This window comes from Somniosus microcephalus, chromosome 8, assembly GCF_052327205.1.
Source record: "Somniosus microcephalus isolate GS21.2 chromosome 8, FLI_Smic_1.0, whole genome shotgun sequence".
Taxonomy (NCBI): domain Eukaryota; kingdom Metazoa; phylum Chordata; class Chondrichthyes; order Squaliformes; family Somniosidae; genus Somniosus; species Somniosus microcephalus.
In genome coordinates, this window is record NC_140994.1 from 131,176,203 (window position 1) to 131,194,547 (window position 18,345).

Here is an 18,345-nt window from a genome sequence, read left to right on the forward strand (position 1 = left end):
GAGAGTGAAGAATGTGTGGAGTGAGGAGTGAAGAGTATGTGGAGTGAGAGTGATGTGTGGGTGGAGTGGAAAGTGAAGAATGTGCGGAGTGAGGAGTGAAAAGTGTGTGGAGAGAGAGTGAAGAGTGTGTGGAGTGAGAGTGAAGAGTGTGTGGAGTGAGGAGTGAAGAGTGTGTGGGGGAGAGTGAAGAAGGTGTGGAGTGAGGGTTGAAGAGCATGTGGAGTGAGAGTGAAGAGTCTGTGGAGTGAAATTGATGAGTTTGTGGGAGGGTGAAGCGTGTGTGGAGTGAGATTGAAGAGATTGTGGGGGGAGAGTGAAGTGTGTGTGGAGTGAGGAGTGAAGAGTGTGTGGAGTGAGGAGTGAGGAGTGTGTGGGGTCAGAGTGAAGAGTGTGTGGAGTGAGAGTGAAGACTGTTTGGGCGAGAGTGAAGAGTGTGTCGAATGAGAGTGTAGAGTGTGCGAAATGCGAGTGAAGAGTGTGTGAAGTGAGAGTGAAAAGTGTGAGGAGTTAGAGTGAAGAGTGTGTGGAGTTTGGAGTGGAGATTATGTGTGGGGAGGGTGAACATTGTGTGGCGTGAGAGTGAAGAGTGTGGAGTGAGGAGTGAAGAGTTTGTGGGGGATCATTGAAGAGTGTGTGGAGTGAGAGTGAAGATATTTTGGGGGAGAGTGGAGAGAGTGTGGAATGAGAGTGAAGAGTGTGTGGTGTGAGGAGTGAAGAGAGTGTGGAATGAGGAGTGAAGAGGGTGTGGCGGAGAGTGAAGAATGTGTGGATTGAGGATTTGAAGAGCATGTGGAGAGAGAGTGAAGAGTGTGTGGAGTGAGATTGAAGAGTGGGTGGGGGGAGAATGAAGAGTGTCTGGAGTGAGGAGTGATGAGAGTGTGGAGTGAGGAGTGAAGAGTGTGTGGAGTGAGGAGTGAACAGGGTGTGGAGTGAGATTGAAGAGTTTGTGGGGGAGAGTGAAGAGTGTGTGGAGTGAGGAGTGATGAGAGTGTGGGGTGAGAGTGAAGAGTGTGTGGGGGAGAGTGAAGAGTGTGCAGATTGAGGAGTGAAGATATTGTGGTGAGAGGAGTGAAGAGCATGTGGAGTAAGGAGTGAAGAGAGTGCAGAATGAGGTGCAAAGATTGTCTGGAGTGAGGAGTGAAGAGTGTGTGGAGTCAGGAGTGAAGAATGCATGGAGTGAGGAGTGAAGAATGTGTGAAGTGAGTGTGAAGAGTGTGTGGGGGATAGTGAAGAGTGTGTGGAGTGAGGAGTGAAGAGTGTGTGGTGTGAGGAGTGAAGAGCATGTGGAGTGAGGAGAGAATAGTGTGTGGAGTGAGCAGTGAAGAGTATGTGGAGATAGAGTGAAGAGTGTGAGGGGGAGAGTGAGGAGTGTGTGTAGTGAGAGTGAAGAGTTTCTGAAATGCAACTGAAGTGTGTGTGAAGTGAGAGTGAAAAGTGTGAGGAGTGAGAGTGAAGAGTGTGTGGAGTGAGGAGTGAAGAGTGTGTGGGAGAGGATTGAAGAGTGTATGGCGTGAGAGTGAAGAATGTATGCAGTGAGGAGTGAAGAGTGTGTGGAGTGTGGAGTGAAGAGTTTGTGGAGTGAGGAGTCAAGAGCTTGTGGAGTGAGCCAAGAAGAGTGTTTGGAGTGAGAGTGAAGAGTGTGTGGAGTGAGAGTGAAGAGTGTGTCGAGTAAGGAGAGAAAAGTGTGTGGAGTGAGAGTGAAGAGTGTGTGGAGTGAGAGTGAAAAGCATGTGGAGGAGAGTGAAGAGAGTGTGGAGTGAGGAGTGATGAGAGTGTGGAGTAAGGAGTGAAGAGTGTGTGGAGTGAGGAGTGAAGAGTGTGTGGTGTGAGGAGTGACGAGAAAGTGGAGTGAGGAGTGAAGAATGTGTGGAGTGAGGATTGAATAGTGTGTGGGGTGAGAGTGAAGAGTGTGTGGAGTGAGAGTGAAGATTGTTTGGGGGAGAGTGAAGAGTGTGTGGAAAGAGTGAAGAGAGTGTGAAATGTGAGTGAAGAGTTTGTGAAGTGAGAGTGAAAAGTGTGAGGAGTGAGAGTCAAGAGTTTGTGGAGTTTGGAGTGAAGATAGTGTGTGGGGAGGGGTGAACAGTGTGTGGTGTTAGAGTGAACAGTGTGTGGATTGAGTAGAGAAGAGTGGTGGGGGAGAGTGAAGAATGTGTGGAGTGAGGAGTGTAGAGTATGTGGAGTGAGAGTGATGTGTGGGTGGAGTGGAAAGTGAAGAATGAGCGGAGTGAGGAGTGAAAAGTGTGTGGAGAGAGAGTGAAGAGTGTGTGGAGTGAGAGTGAAGAGTGTGTGGAGTGAGGAGTGAAGAGTGTGTGGGGGAGAGTGAAGAAGGTGTGGAGTGAGGGTTGAAGAGCATGTGGAGTGAGAGTGAAGAGTGTGTGGAGTGAAATTGATGAGTTTGTGGGAGGGTGAAGAGTGTGTGGAGTGAGATTGAAGAGATTGTGGGGGGAGAGTGAAGTGTGTGTGGTGTGTGGAGTGATGAGAGTGTGGAGTGGGGAGTGAAGAGTGTGTGGAGTGAGGAGTGTAGAGTGTGTGGGGTCAGAGTGAAGAGTGTGTGGAGTGAGAGTGAAGATTGTTTGGGGGAGAGTGAAGAGTGTGTCGAATGAGAGTGTAGAGTGTGCGAAATGCGAGTGAAGAGTGTGTGAAGTGAGAGTGAAAAGTGTGAGGAGTAAGAGTGAAGAGTGTGTGGAGTTTGGAGTGAAGATTATGTGTGGGGAGGGTGAACATTATGTGGCGTGAGAGTGAAGAATGTGGAGTGAGGAGTGAAGAGTGTGTGGGGGATCATTGAAGAGTGTGTGGAGTGAGAGTGAAGATATTTTGGGGGAGAGTGAAGAGAGTGTGGAATGAGAGTGAAGAGTGTGTGGTGTGAGGAGTGAAGAGAGGGTGGAGTGAGGAGTGAAGAGAGTGTGGCGGAGAGTGAAGAATGTGTGGATTGAGGATTTGAAGAGCATGTGGAGAGAGAGTGAAGAGTGTGTGGAGTGAGATTGAAGAGTGGGTGGGGTGAGAATGAAGAGTGTCTGGAGTGAGGTGTGATGAGAGTGTGGAGTGAGGAGTGAAGAGTGTGTGGAGTGAGGAGTGAAGAGTGTGTGGAGTGAGGGTGAAGAGTGTGTGGAGTGAGAGTGAAGAGCATGTGGAGTGAGAGTGATCAGGGTGTGGAGTGAGATTGAAGAGTTTGTGGGGGAGAGTGAAGAGTGTGTGGAGTGAGGAGTGATGAGAGTGTGGAGTGAAGAGTTAAGAGTGTGTGGAGTGAGGTGTGAAGAGTGTGTGGGGTGAGAGTGAAGAGTGTGTGGGGGAGAGTGAAGAGTGTGCAGATTGAGGAGTGAAGAGTCTGTGGTGAGAGGAGTGAAGAGCATGTGGATTAAGGAGTGAAGAGAGTGCAGAATGAGGTGCAAAGATTGTCTGGAGTGAGGAGTGAAGAGTGTGTGGAGTCAGGAGTGAAGAATGCATGGAGTGAGGAGTGAAGAGTGTGTGAAGTGAGAGTGAAGAGTGTGTGGGGGATAGTGAAGAGTGTGTGGAGTGAGGAGTGAAGAGTGTGTGGTGTGAGGAGTGAAGAGCATGTGGAGTGAGGAGTGAAAAGTGTGTGGAGTGAGCAGTGAAGAGTATGTGGAGATAGAGTGAAGAGTGTGAGGGGGAGAGTGAGGAGTGTGTGCAGTGAGACTGAAGAGTTTCTGAAATGCAAGTGAAGTGTGTGTGAAGTGAGAGTGAAAAGTGTGAGGAGTGAGAGTGAAGAGTGTGTGGAGTGAGGAGTGAAGAGTGTGTGGGGGAGGATTGAAGAGTGCGTGGCGTGAGAGTGAAGAATGTATGCAGTGAGGAGTGAAGAGTGTGTGGAGTGTGGAGTGAAGAGTTTGTGGAGTGAGGAGTCAAGAGCTTGTGGAGTGAGCCAAGAAGAGTGTTTGGAGTGAGAGTGAAGAGTGTGTGGAGTGAGAGTGAAGAGTGTGTCGAGTAAGGAGAGAAAAGTGTGTGGAGTGAGAGTGAAGAGTGTGTGGAGTGAGAGTGAAAAGCTTGTGGAGGAGAGTGAAGAGAGTGTGGAGTGAGGAGTGATGAGAGTGTGGAGTGAGGAGTGAAGAATGTGTGGAGTGAGGAGTGAAGAGTGTGTGGTGTGAGGAGTGAAGAGTGTGAGGTGTGAAGAGTGAAGAGTGTGTGGTCTGAGAGTGAAGAGTGTGTGGAGTGAGAGTGAAGATATTTTGGGGGAGAGTGAAGAGAGTGTGGAATGAGAGTGAAGAGTGTGTGGAGTGAGGAGTGAAGATTGTGTGGAGTGAGGTGTGAAGAGTGTGTGGGGGAGAGTGAAGAATGTGTGGAGTGAGGAGTGAAGAGTGTGTGGAGTGAAAGTGAAGTGTGAGTGGAGTGGAAAAAGAAGCGTGTGCGGAGTGAGGAGTGAAGAGTGTGTGGAGTGAGGAGTGATGAACGTGTGGTGGAGAGTGAAGAATGTGTGGATTGAGGATTGAAGAGCATGTGGAGTGAGAGAGGAGAGTGTGTCGAGAGAGAGTGAAGAGTGTGTGGAGTGAGAGTGAAGATTGCGTGGAGTGAGGAGTGAAGAGTGTGTGGGGGAGAGAAAAGAAGGTGTGGAGTGAGGATTGAGGAGCATGTAGAGTGAGAGTGAAGAGTGTGTGGAGTGAGATTGAAGAGTTTGTGGGGGAGAGCGAAGAGTGTGTGGAGTGAGATTGAAGAGATTGTGGGGGAGATTGAAGAGTGTGTGGAGTGAGGCATAACGAGAGTGTGGAGTGAGGAGTGAAGAGTGTGTGGAGTGAGGAGTGCAGAGTGATTGGAGTGAGGAGTGAAGAGTGTGTGGAGTGAGAGTGATGAGTGTGTGGAGTGAGAGTGAAGAGTGTGTGGAGTGAGATTGAAGAGTTTGTGGGGGGAGAGTGAAGAGTTTGTGGAGTGAGGAGTGATGAGAGTGTGGAGTGAGAGTGAAGAGCTTGTGGAGGGAGAGGGGTGTGTGTGTGGAGAGAGGAAAGAAGAGCATGTGGTGTGAGAGTGAAGAGCATGTGGAGTGAGAGTGAAGAGTGTTCGGGTAGAGTGAAGTCTCTTTGGAGTGAGGAGTGAAGAGCATGTGGAGTGAGGAGTGAAGAGTGTGTGGAGTGAGTAGTGAAGAGTGTGTGGAGTGAGAGTGCAGAGTGTGAGGGGGAGAGTGAAGAGTGTGTGTAGTGAGAGTGAAGAGTTTCTGAAATGCAAGTGAAGAATGTGTGAAGTGAGAGTGCAGAGTGTGAGGGAGAGAGAGAAGAGTGTGTGTAGTGAGAGTGAAGAGATTCTGAAATGCAAGTGAAGAATGTGTGAAGTGATAGCGAAAAGTGTGAGGAGTGAGAGTGAAGAGTGTATGGAGTGAGGAGTGATGAGTGTGTGTGGGGAGGAGTGAACAGTGTGTTGAGTGAGATTGAAGAGTTTGTGGATTGAGGTGTGAAGAATGTGTGGAGTGAGGAGTGAAGAGTGTGTGCGGGAGGATTGAAGAGTGTGTGGAGTGAGAGTGAAGAAAGTATGCAGTGAGTTTGAAGAGTGTGTGGAGTGTGGAGTGAAGAGTTTGTGGAGTGAGGAGTCATGAGTGTGTGGAGTGAGCCGTGAAGAGTGTTTGGAGTGAGAGTGAAGAGTGTGTGGAGTGAGAGTGAACAGTGTGTTGAGTGAGGAGAGAAGAGTGTGTGGAGTGAGAGTGAAGAGTGAGTGGAGTGAGAGTGAAGAGCTTGTGGAGGAGAGTGAAGAGTGTGTGGAGTGAGGAGTGATGAGGGTGTGGAGTGAGGAGTGAAGAGTGTGTGGAGTGAGGAGTGAAGAGTGTGTGGAGCGATGAGTGAAGAGTGTGTGGTGTGAGAGTGAGGAGTGTTTGGAGTGAGAGTGAAGAGCATGTGGAGTGCGAGTGAAGAGTGTGTGGAGTGAGAGTGAAGAGTGTGTGGAGTGAGGAGTGAAGATTGTGTGGAATGAGGAGTGAAGAGTGTGTGGGGGAGAGTGAAGAATATGTGGGAGTGAGGAGTGAAGAGTGTGTGGAGTGAAAGTGAAGAGTGTGTGGAGAGAGAGTGAAGAGTGTGTGGAGTGAGGATTGAAGAGCATGTAGAGTGAGAGTGACGAGTGCGTGGAGTGAGATTGAAGACTTTGTGGGGTGAGTGAAGAGTGTGTGGAGTGAGATTGAAGAGGTTGTGGGGGGAGAGTGAAGAGTGTGCGGAGTGAGGAGTGAAGAGTGTGTGGGGGATCATTGAAGAGTGTGTGGAGTGAGAGTGAAGATATTTTGGGGGAGAGTGAAGAGAGTGTGGAATGAGAGTGAAGAGTGTGTGGAGTGAGGAGTGAAGAGAGTGTGGAGTGAGGTGTGAAGAGGGTGTGGCGGAGAGTGAAGAATGTGTGGATTGAGGATTTGAAGAGCATGTGGAGAGAGAGTGAAGAGTGTGTGGAGTGAGATTGAAGAGTGGGTGGGGGGTGAATGAGGAGTGTCTGGAGTGAGGAGTGATGAGAGTGTGGAGTGAGGAGTGAAGAGTGTGTGGAGTGAGAGTGAAGAGTGTGTGGAGTGAGAGTGAAGAGCATGTGGAGTGAGAGTGAACAGGGTGTGGAGTGAGATTGAAGAGTTTGTGGGGGAGAGTGAAGAGTGTGTGGAGTGAGGAGTGATGAGAGTGTGGAGTGAAGAGTTAAGAGTGTGTGGAGTGAGGAGTGAAGAGTATGTTGGGTGAGAGTGAAGAGTGTGTGGGGGAGAGTGAAGAGTGTGCAGAATGAGGAGTGAAGAGTCTGTGGTGAGAGGAGTGAAGAGCATGTGGAGTAAGGAGTGAAGAGAGTGCAGAATGAGGTGCTAAGATTGTCTGGAGTGAGGAGTGAATGGTGTGTGGTGTGAGGAGTGAAGAGCATGTGGAGTGAGGAGTGAATAGTGTGTGGAGTGAGCAGTGAAGAGTATGTGGAGATAGAGTGAAGAGTGTGAGGGGGAGAGTGCGGAGTGTGTGTAGTGAGAGTGAAGAGTTTCTGAAATGCAAGTGAAGAGTGTGTGAAGTGAGAGTGAAAACTGTGAGGAGTGAGAGTGAAGAGTGTGTGGAGTGAGGAGTGAAGAGTGTGTGGGGGAGGATTGAAGAGTGTGTGGAGTGAGAGTGAAGAATGTATGAAGTGAGGAGTGAAGAGTGTGTGGAGAGTGGAGTGAAGAGTTTGTGGAGTGAGGAGTCAAGAGCTTGTGGAGTGAGCCAAGAAGAGTGTTTGGAGTGAGAGTGAAGAGTTTGTGGAGTGAGATTGAAGAGTGTGTCGAGGAAGGAGAGAAAAGTGTGTGGAGTGAGAGTGAAGAGTTTGTGGAGTGAGAGTGAAAAGCTTGTGGAGGAGAGTGAAGAGTGTGTGGAGTGAGGAGTGATGAGAGTGTGGAGTGAGGAGTGAAGAGTGTGTGGAGTGAGGAGTGAAGAGTGTGTGGTGTGAGGAGTGAAGAGTGTGTGGTGTGAAGAGTGAAGAGTGTGTGGTCTGAGAGTGAAGAGTGTGTGGAGTGAGAGTGAATAGCATGTGGAGTGAGAATGAAGACTGTGTGGATTGAGAGTGAAGAGTGTGTGGAGTGAGTAGTGAAGATTGTGTGGAGTGAGGTGTGAAGAGTGTGTGGAGTGAGAGTGAAGAGTGTGTGGAGTGAGAGTGAAGAGCATGTGGAGTGAGAATGAAGACTGTGTGGAGTTAGAGTGAAGAGTGTGTGGAGTGAGGAGTGAAGAGTGTGTGGAGTGAGGAGTGAAGAGTGTGTGGAGTGAGGAGTGAAGAGTGTGTGGGGGATCATTGAAGAGTGTGTGGAGTGAGAGTTAAGATATTTTGGGGGAGAGTGAAGAGAGTGTGGAATGAGAGTGAAGAGTGTGTGGTGTGAGGAGTGAAGAGAGTGTGGAGTGAGGAGTGAAGAGGGTGTGGCGGAGAGTGAAGAATGTGTGGATTGAGGATTTGAAGAGCATGTGGAGAGAGAGTGAAGAGTGTGTGGAGTGAGATTGAAGAGTGGGTGGGGGAGAATGAAGAGTGTCTGGAGTGAGGAGTGATGAGAATGTGGAGTGAGGAGTGAAGAGTGTGTGGAGTGAGGAGTGAAGAGTGCGTGGAGTGAGAGTGAAGAGTGTGTGGAGTGAGAGTGAAGAGCATGTGGAGTGAGAGTGAACAGGGTGTGGAGTGAGATTGAAGAGTTTGTGGGGGAGAGTGAAGAGTGTGTGGAGTGAGGAGTGAAGTGTGTGTGCGGGAGGATTGAAGAGTGTGTGGAGTGAGAGTGAAGAAAGTATGCAGTGAGTTTGAAGAGTGTGTGGAGTGTGGAGTGAAGAGTTTGTGGAGTGAGGAGTCATGAGTGTGTGGAGTGAGCCGTGAAGAGTGTTTGGAGTGAGAGTGAAGAGTGTGTGGAGTGAGAGTGAACAGTGTGTCGAGTGAGGAGAGGAGAGTGTGTGGAGTGAGATTGAAGAGTGAGTGGAGTGAGAGTGAAGAGCTTGTGGAGGAGAGTGAAGAGTGTGTGGAGTGAGGAGTGATGAGAGTGTGGAGTGAGGAGTGAAGAGTGTGTGGAGTGAGGAGTGAAGAGTGTGTGGAGTGATGAGTGAAGAGTGTGTGGTGTGAGAGTGAGGAGTGTTTGGAGTGAGAGTGAAGAGCATGTGGAGTCAGAGTGAAGAGTGTGTGGAGTGAGAGTGAAGAGTGTGTGGAGTGAGGAGTGAAGATTGTGTGGAATGAGGAGTGAAGTGTGTGTGGGGGAGGGTGAAGAATATGTGGGAGTGAGGAGTGAAGAGTGTGTGGAGTGAAAGTGAAGAGTGTATGGAGAGAGAGTGAAGAGTGTGTGGAGTGAGATTGAAGACTTTGTGGGGGAGAGTGAAGAGTGTGTGGATGAGATTGAAGAGATTGTGGGGGGGGAGTGAAGAGTGTGTGGAGTGACGAGTGAAGAGTGTGTGGGGGATCATTGAAGAGTGTGTGGAGTGAGAGTGAAGATATTTTGGGGGAGAGTGAAGAGAGTGTGGAATGAGAGTGAAGAGTGTGTGGTGTGAGGAGTGAAGAGAGTGTGGAGTGAGGTGTGAAGAGGGTGTGGCGGAGAGTGAAGAATGTGTGGATTGAGGATTTGAAGAGCATGTGGAGAGAGACTGAAGAGTGTGTGGAGTGAGATTGAAGAGTGGGTGAGGGGAGAATGAAGAGTGTCTGGAGTGAGGAGTGATGAGAGTGTGGAGTGAGGAGTGAAGAGTGTGTGGAGTGAGAGTGAAGAGTGTGTGGAGTGAGAGTGAAGAGCATGTGGAGTGAGAGTGAACAGGGTGTGGAGTGAGATTGAAGAGTTTGTGGGGGAGAGTGAAGAGTGTGTGGAGTGAGGAGTGATGAGAGTGTGGAGTGAAGAGTTAAGAGTGTGTGGAGTGAGGAGTGAAGAGTGTGTGGGGTGAGAGTGAAGAGTGTGTGGGGGAGAGTGAAGAGTGTGCAGATTGAGGAGTGAAGAGTCTGTGGTGAGAGGAGTGAAGAGCATGTGGAGTAAGGAGTGAAGAGAGTGCAGAATGAGGTGCAAAGATTGTCTGGAGTGAGGAGTGAAGGGTGTGTGGTGTGAGGAGTGAAGAGCATGTGGAGTGAGGAGTGAATAGTGTGTGGAGTGAGCAGTGAAGAGTATGTGGAGAGAGAGTGAAGAGTGTGAGGGGGAGAGTGAGGAGTGTGTGTAGTGAGAGTGAAGAGTTTCTGAAATGCAAGTGAAGTGTGTGTGAAGTGAGAGTGAAAAGTGTGAGGAGTGAGGGTGAAGAGTGTGTGGAGTGAGGAGTGAAGAGTGTGTGGGGGAGGATTGAAGAGTGTGTGGAGTGAGAGTGAAGAACGTATGCATTGAGGAGTGAAGAGTGTGTGGAGTGTGGAGTGAAGAGTTTGTGGAGTGAGGAGTCAAGAGCTTGTGGAGTGAGCCAAGAAGAGTGTTTGGAGTGAGAGTGAAGAGTGTGTGGAGTGAGAGTGAAGAGTGTGTCGAGGAAGGAGAGAAAAGTGTGTGGAGTGAGAGTGAAGAGTTTGTGGAGTGAGAGTGAAAAGCTTGTGGAGGAGAGTGAAGAGTGTGTGGAGTGAGGAGTGATGAGAGTGTGGAGTGAGGAGTGAAGAGTGTGTGGAGTGAGGAGTGAAGAGTGTGTGGTGTGAGGAGTGAAGAGTGCGTGGTGTGAAGAGTGAAGAGTGTGTGGTCTGAGAGTGAAGAGTGTGAGGAGTGAGAGTGAATAGCATGTGGAGTGAGAATGAAGACTGTGCGGAGTGAGAGTGAAGAGTGTGTGGAGTGAGGAGTGAAGATTGTGTGGAGTGAGGTGTGAAGAGTGTGTGGAGTGAGAGTGAAGAGTGTGTGGAGTGAGAGTGAAGAGCATGTGGAGTGAGAATGAAGACTGTGTGGAGTGAGAGTGAAGAGTGTGTGGAGTGAGGAGTGAAAATTGTGTGGAGTGAGGAGTGAAGAGTGTGTGGAGTGAGGAGTGAAGAGTGTGTGGGGGATCATTGAAGAGTGTGTGGAGTGAGAGTTAAGATATTTTGGGGGAGAGTGAAGAGAGTGTGGAATGAGAGTGAAGAGAGCGTGGTGTGAGGAGTGAAGAGTGTGTGGAGTGAGGAGTGAAGAGGGTGTGGCGGAGAGTGAAGAATGTGTGGATTGAGGATTTGAAGAGCATGTGGAGAGAGAGTGAAGAGTGTGTGGAGTGAGATTGAAGAGTGGGTGGGGGAGAATGAAGAGTGTCTGGAGTGAGGAGTGATGAGAATGTGGAGTGAGGAGTGAAGATTGTGTGGAGTGAGGAGTGAAGAGTGTGTGGAGTGAGAGTGAAGAGTGTGTGGAGTGAGAGTGAAGAGCATGTGGAGTGAGAGTGAACAGGGTGTGGAGTGAGATTGAAGAGTTTGTGGGGGAGAGTGAAGAGTGTGTGGAGTGAGGAGTGATGAGAGTGTGGAGTGAAGAGTTAAGAGTCTGTGGAGTGAGGAGTGAAGAGTGTGTGGGGTGAGAGTGAAGAATGTGTGGGGGAGAGGGAAGAGTGTGCAGATTGAAGAGTGAAGAGTCTGTGGTGAGAGGAGTGATGAGAGTGTGGAGTGAAGAGTTAAGAGTGTGTGGAGTGAGGAGTGAAGAGTATGTTGGGTGAGAGTGAAGAGTGTGTGGGGGAGAGTGAAGAGTGTGCAGAATGAGGAGTGAAGAGTCTGTGGTGAGAGGAGTGAAGAGCATGTGGAGTAAGGAGTGAAGAGAGTGCAGAATGAGGTGCTAAGATTGTCTGGAGTGAGGAGTGAAGGGTGTGTGGTGTGAGGAGTGAAGAGCATGTGGAGTGAGGAGTGAATAGTGTGTGGAGTGAGCAGTGAAGAGTATGTGGAGATAGAGTGAAGAGTGTGAGGGGGAGAGTGCGGAGTGTGTGTAGTGAGAGTGAAGAGTTTCTGAAATGCAAGTGAAGAGTGTGTGAAGTGAGAGTGAAAACTGTGAGGAGTGAGAGTGAAGAGTGTGTGGAGTGAGGAGTGAAGAGTGTGTGGGGGAGGATTGAAGAGTGTGTGGAGTGAGAGTGAAGAATGTATGCAGTGAGGAGTGAAGAGTGTGTGGAGTGTGGAGTGAAGAGTTTGTGGAGTGAGGAGTCAAGAGCTTGTGGAGTGAGCCAAGAAGAGTGTTTGGAGTGAGAGTGAAGAGTGTGTGGAGTGAGATTGAAGAGTGTGTCGAGGAAGGAGAGAAAAGTGTGTGGAGTGAGAGTGAAGAGTTTGTGGAGTGAGAGTGAAAAGCTTGTGGAGGAGAGTGAAGAGTGTGTGGAGTGAGGAGTGATGAGAGTGTGGAGTGAGGAGTGAAGAGTGTGTGGAGTGAGGAGTGAAGAGTGTGTGGTGTGAGGAGTGAAGAGTGTGTGGTGTGAAGAGTGAAGAGTGTGTGGTCTGAGAGTGAAGAGTGTGTGGAGAGAGAGTGAATAGCATGTGGAGTGAGAATGAAGACTGTGTGGATTGAGAGTGAAGAGTGTGTGGAGTGAGTAGTGAAGATTGTGTGGAGTGAGAGTGAAGAGCATGTGGAGTGAGAATGAAGACTGTGTGGAGTGAGAGTGAAGAGTGTGTGGAGTGAGGAGTGAAGAGTGTGTGGAGTGAGGAGTGAAGAGTGTGTGGAGTGAGGAGTGAAGAGTGTGTGGGGGATCATTGAAGAGTGTGTGGAGTGAGAGTTAAGATATTTTGGGGGAGAGTGAAGAGAGTGTGGAATGAGAGTGAAGAGTGTGTGGTGTGAGGAGTGAAGAGAGTGTGGAGTGAGGAGTGAAGAGGTTGTGGCGGAGAGTGAAGAATGTGTGGATTGAGGATTTGAAGAGCATGTGGAGAGAGAGTGAAGAGTGTGTGGAGTGAGATAGAAGAGTGGGTGGGGGAGAATGAAGAGTGTCTGGAGTGAGGAGAGTTGAGAATGTGGAGTGAGGAGTGAAGAGTGTGTGGAGTGAGGAGTGAAGAGTGTGTGGAGTGAGAGTGAAGAGTGTGTGGAGTGAGAGTGAAGAGCATGTGGAGTGAGAGTGAACAGGGTGTGGAGTGAGATTGAAGAGTTTGTGGGGGAGAGTGAAGAGTGTGTGGAGTGAGGAGTGATGAGAGTGTGGAGTGAAGAGTTAAGAGTGTGTGGAGTGAGGAGTGAAGAGTGTGTGGGGTGAGAGTGAAGAGTGTGTGGGGGAGAGGGAAGAGTGTGCAGATTGAAGAGTGAAGAGTCTGTGGTGAGAGGAGTGAAGAGCATGTGGAGTAAGGAGTGAAGAGAGTGCAGAATGAGGTGCAAAGATTGTCTGGAGTGAGGAGTGAAGAGTGTGTGGAGCCAAGAGTGAAGAATGCATGGAGTGAGGAGTGAAGAGTGTGTGAAGTGAGAGTGAAGAGTGTGTGGGGGATAGTGAAGAGTGTGTGGAGTGAGGAGTGAAGAGTGTGTGGTGTGAGGCGTGAAGAGCATGTGGAGTGAGGAGTGAATAGTATGTGGAGTGAGCAGTGAAGAGTATGTGGAGATAGAGTGAAGAGTGTGAGGGGGAGAGTGAGGAGTGTGTGTAGTGAGAGTGAAGAGTTTCTGAAATGCAAGTGAAGTGTGTGTGAAGTGAGAGTGAAAAGTGTGAGGAGTGAGAGTGAAGAGTGTGTGGAGTGAGGAGTGAAGAGTGTGTGGGGGAGGATTGAAGAGTGTGTGGAGTGAGAGTGAAGAATGTATGCAGTGAGGAGTGAAGAGTGTGTGGAGTGTGGAGTGAAGAGTTTGTGGAGTGAGGAGTCAAGAGCTTGTGGAGTGAGCCAAGAAGAGTGTTTTGAGTGAGAGTGAAGAGTGTGTGGAGTGAGAGTGAAGAGTGTGTCGAGTAAGGAGAGAATAGTGTGTGGAGTGAGAGTGAAGAGTGTGTGGAGTGAGAGTGAAAAGCTTGTGGAGGAGAGTGAAGAGTGTGTGGAGTGAGGAGTGATGAGAGTGTGGAGTGAGGAGTGAAGAGTGTGTGGAGTGAGGAGTGAAGAGTGTGTGGTGTGAGGAGTGAAGAGTGTGTGGTGTGAAGAGTGAAGAGTGTGTGGTCTGAGAGTGAAGAGTGTGTGGATTGAGAGTGAAGAGCATGTGGAGTGAGAATGAAGACTGTGTGGAGTGAGAGTAAAGAGTGTGTGGAGTGAGGAGTGAAGATTGTGTGGAGTGAGGAGTGAAGAATGTGTGGGGGAGAGTGAAGAATGTGTGGAGTGAGGAGTGAAGATTGTGTGGAGTGAAAGTGAAGTGTGAGTGGAGTGGAAAAAGAAGCGTGTGCGGAGTGAGGAGTGAAGAGTGTGTGGAGTGAGGAGTGATGAGCGTGTGGTGGAGAGTGAAGAATGTGTGGATTGAGGATTGAAGAGCATGTGGAGTGAGAGAGAAGAGTGTGTCGAGAGATAGTGAAGAGTGTATGGAGTGAGAGTGAAGATTGCGTGGAGTGAGCAGTGAAGAGTGTGTGGGGGAGTGAAAAGAAGGTGTGGAGTGAGGATTGAGGAGCATGTAGAGTGAGAGTGAAGAGTGTGTCGAGTGAGATTGAAGAGTTTGTGGGGGAGAGCGAAGAGTGTGTGGAGTGAGATTGAAGAGATTGTGGGGGAGATTGAAGAGTGTGTGGAGTGAGGCATAACGAGAGTGTGGAGTGAGGAGTGAAGAGTGTGTGGAGTGAGGAGTGCAGAGTGTGTGGAGTGAGGAGTGAAGAGCTTGTGGAGGAGAGTGAAGAGTGTGTGGAGTGAGGAGTGATGAGAGTGTGGAGTGAGGAGTGAAGAGTGTGTGGAGTGAGGAGTGAAGTGAATGTGGAGTGATGAGTGAAGAGTGTGTGGTGTGAGAGTGAGGAGTGTTTGGAGTGAGAGTGAAGAGCATGTGGAGTGAGAGTGAAGAGTGTGTGGAGTGAGAGTGAAGAGTGTGTGGAGTGAGGAATGAAGATTGTGTGGAGTGAGGAGTGAAGAGTGTGTGGGGGAGAGTGAAGACATTGAGGGAGTGAGGAGTGAAGAGTGTGTGGAGTGAGAGTGAAGAGTGTGTGGAGAGAGAGTGAAGAGTGTGTAGAGTGAGGATTGAAGAGCATGTAGAGTGAGAGTGACGAGTGTGTGGAGTTAGATTGATGACTTTGTGGGGGAGAGTGAAGAGTGTGTGGAGTGAGATTGAAGAGATTGTGGGGGGAGAGTGAAGAGTGTGTGGAGTGAGGAGTGAAGAGTGTGTGGGGATCATTGAAGAGTGTGTGGAGTGAGAGTTAAGATATTTTGGGGGAGAGTGAAGAGAGTGTGGAATGAGAATGAAGAGTGTGTGGTGTGAGGAGTGAAGAGAGTGTGGAGTGAGGAGTGAAGAGGGTGTGGCGGAGAGTGAAGAATGTGTGGATTGAGGATTTGAAGAGCATGTGGAGAGAGAGTGAAGAGGGTGTGGAGTGAGATTGAAGAGTGGGTGGGGGAGAATGAAGAGTGTCTGGAGTGAGGAGTGATGAGAGTGTGGAGTGAGGAGTGAAGAGTTTGTGGAGTGAGGAGTGAAGAGTGTGTGGAGTGAGAGTGAAGAGTGTGTGGAGTGAGAGTGAAGAGCATGTGGAGTGAGAGTGAACAGGGTGTGGAGTGAGATTGAAGAGTTTGTGGAGGAGAGTGAAGAGTGTGTGGAGTGAGGAGTGATGAGAGTGTGGAGTGAAGAGTTAAGAGTGTGTGGAGTGAGGAGTGAAGAGTGTGTGGGTTGAGAGTGAAGAGTGTGTGGGGGAGAGTGAAGAGTGTGCAGATTGAGGAGTGAAGAGTCTGTGGTGAGAGGAGTGAAGAGCATGTGGAGTAAGGAGTGAAGAGAGTGCAGAATGAGGTGCAAAGATTGTCTGGATTGAGGAGTGAAGAGTGTGTGGAGTCAAGAGTGAAGAATGTATGGAGTGAGGAGTGAAGAGTGTGTGAAGTGAGAGTGAAGAGTTTGTGGGGGATAGTGAAGGGTGTGTGGAGTGAGGAGTGAAGAGTGTGTGGTGTGAGGAGTGAAGAGCATGTGGAGTGAGGAGTGAATAGTGTGTGGAGTGAGCAGTGAAGAGTATGTGGAGATAGAGTGAAGAGTGTGATGGGGAGAGTGAGGAGTGTGTGTAGCGAGAGTGAAGAGTTTCTGCAATGCAAGTGAAGTGTGTGTGAAGTGAGAGTGAAAAGTGTGAGGAGTGAGAGTGAAGAGTTTGAGGAGTGAGGAGTGAAGAGTGTGTGGGGGAGGATTGAAGAGTGTGTGGAGTGAGAGTGAAGAATGTATGCTGTGAGGAGTGAAGAGTGTGTGGAGTGTGGAGTGAAGAGTTTGTGGAGTGAGGAGTCAAGAGCTTGTGGAGTGAGCCAAGAAGAGTGATTGGAGTGAGAGTGAAGAGTGTGTGGAGTGAGAGTGAAGAGTGTGTCGAGTAAGGAGAGAAAAGTGTGTGGAGTGAGAGTGAAGAGTGTGTGGAGTGAGAGTGAAAAGCTTGTGGAGGAGAGTGAAGAGTGTGTGGAGTGAGGTGTGATGAGAGTGTGGAGTGAGGAGTGAAGAGTGTGTGGAGTGAGGAGTGAAGAATGTGTGGTGTGAGGAGTGAAGAGTGTGTGGTGTGAAGAGTGAAGAGTGTGTGGTCTGTGAGTGAAGAGTGTGTGGAGTGAGAGTGAAGAGCATGTGGAGTGAGAATGAAGACTTTGTGGAGTGAGAGTGAAGAGTGTGTGGAGTGAGGAGTGAAGATTGTGTGGAGTGAGGAGTGAAGAGTGTGTGGGGGAGAGTGCAGAATGTGTGTTGTTTGGTGTGAAGAGTGTGTGCCGTGAAAGTGAAGTGTGAGTGGAGTGGAAAAAGATGCGTGTGCGGAGTGAGGAGTGAAGAGTGTGTGGAGTGAGGAGTGGTGAGCGTGTGGTGGAGAGTGAAGAATATGTGGATTGAGGATTGAAGAGCATGTGGAGTGAGAGAGAAGAGTGTGTCGAGAGAGAGTGAAGAGTGTGTGGAGTGAGAGTGAAGATTGCGTGGAGTGAGGAGTGAAGTGTGTGTGGGGGAGAGAAAAGCAGGTGTGGAGTGAGGATTGAGGAGCATGTAGAGTGAGAGTGAAGAGTGTGTGGAGTGAGATTGAAGAGTTTGTGGAGGAGAGCGAAGAGTGTGTGGAGTGAGATTGAAGAGATTGTGGGGGAGATTGAAGAGTGTGTGGAGTGAGGCATAACGAGAGTGTGGATTGAGGAGTGAAGAGTGTGTGGAGTGAGGAGTGCAGAGTGTGTGGAGTGAGGAGTGAAGAGTGTGTGGAGTTAGAGTGATGAGTGTGTGGAGTGAGAGTGAAGAGCTTGTGGAGTGAGAGTGAAGAGTGTGTGGAGTGAGATTGAAGAGTTTGTGGGGGGAGAGTGAAGAGTTTGTGGAGTGAGGAGTGATGAGAGTGTGGAGTGAGAGTGAAGAGCTTGTGGAGGGAGAAGGGTGTGTGTGTGGAGAGAGGAAAGAAGAGCACGTGGTGTGAGAGTGAAGAGCATGTGGAGTGAGAGTGAAGAGTGTTCGGGTAGAGTGAAGTATCTTTGGAGTGAGGAGTGAAGAGCATGTGGAGTGAGGAGTGAAGAGTGTGTGGAGTGAGTAGTGAAGAGTGTGTGGAGTGAGAGTGCTGAGTGTGAGGGGGAGAGTGAAGTGTGTGTGTATTGAGAGTGAAGATTTTCTGAAATGCAAGTGAAGAGTGTGTGAAGTGAGAGTGCAGAGTGTGAGGGAGAGAGAGAAGAGTGTGTGTAGTGAGAGTGAAGAGATTCTGAAATGCAAGTGAAGAATGTGTGAAGTGATAGTGAAAAGTGTGAGGAGTGAGAGTGAAGAGTGTATGGAGTGAGGAGTGATGAGTGTGTGTGGGGAGGAGTGAACAGTGTGTTGAGTGAGATTGAAGAGTTTGTGGATTGAGGTGTGAAGAATGTGTGGAGTGAGGAGTGAAGAGTGTGTGCGGGAGGATTGAAGAGTGTGTGGAGTGAGAGTGAAGAATGTATGCAGTGAGTTTGAAGAGTGTGTGGAGTGTGGAGTGAAGAGTTTGTGGAGTGAGGTGTCATGAGTGTGTGGAGTGAGCCGTGAAGAGTGTTTGGAGTGAGAGTGAAGAGTGTGTGGAGTGAGAGTGAACAGTGTGTCGAGTGAGGAGAGAAGAGTGTGTGGAGTGAGAGTGAAGAGTGAGTGGAGTGAGAGTGAAGAGCTTGTGGAGGAGAATGAAGAGTGTGTGGAGTGAGGAGTGATGAGAGTGTGGAGTGAGGAGTGAAGAGTGTGTGGAGTGAGGAGTGAAGAGTGTGTGGAGTGATGAGTGAAGAGTGTGTGGTGTGAGAGTGAGGAGTGTTTGGAGTGAGAGTGAAGAGCATGTGGAGTGAGAGTGAAGAGTGTGTGGAGTGAGAGTGAAGAGTGTGTGGAGTGAGGAGAGAAGATTGTGTGGAGTGAGGAGTGAAGAGTGTGTGGGGGAGAGTGAAGACATTGTGGGAGTGAGGAGTGAAGAGTGTGTGGAGTGAGAGTGAAGAGTGTGTGGAGAGAGAGAAGAGTGTGTGGAGTGAGGATTGAAGAGCATGTAGAGTGAGAGTGACGAGTGTGTGGAGTGAGATTGAAGAGTTTGTGGGGGAGAGTGAAGAGTGTGTGGAGTGAGATTGAAGAGATTGTGGGGGGAGATTGAAGAGTGGGTGGAGTGAGGAGTGATGAGAGTGTGGAGTGAGGAGTGAAGAGTGTGTGGAGTGAGGATTGATGAGTGTGTGGAGTGAGGAGTGAAGAGTGTGTGGAGTGAGAGTGAAGAGTGTGTGGAGTGAGAGTGAAGAGCATGTGGATTGAGAGTGAAGAGTGTGTGGAGTGAGATTGAAGAGTTTGTGGGGGGAGAGCAAAGAGTGTGTGGAGTGAGGAGTGATGAGGGTGTGGAGTGAGGAGTGAAGAGTGTGTCTGGGGAGGAGTGAACAGTGTGTTGAGTGAGATTGAAGAGTTTGTGGATTGAGGTGTGAAGAATGTTTGGAGTGAGGAGTGAAGAGTGTGTGCGGGAGGATTGAAGAGTGTGTGGAGTGAGAGTGAAGAATGTATGCAGTGAGTTTGAAGAGTGTGTGGAGTGTGGAGTGAAGAGTTTGTGGAGTGAGGTGTCATGAGTGTGTGGAGTGAGCCGTGAAGAGTGTTTG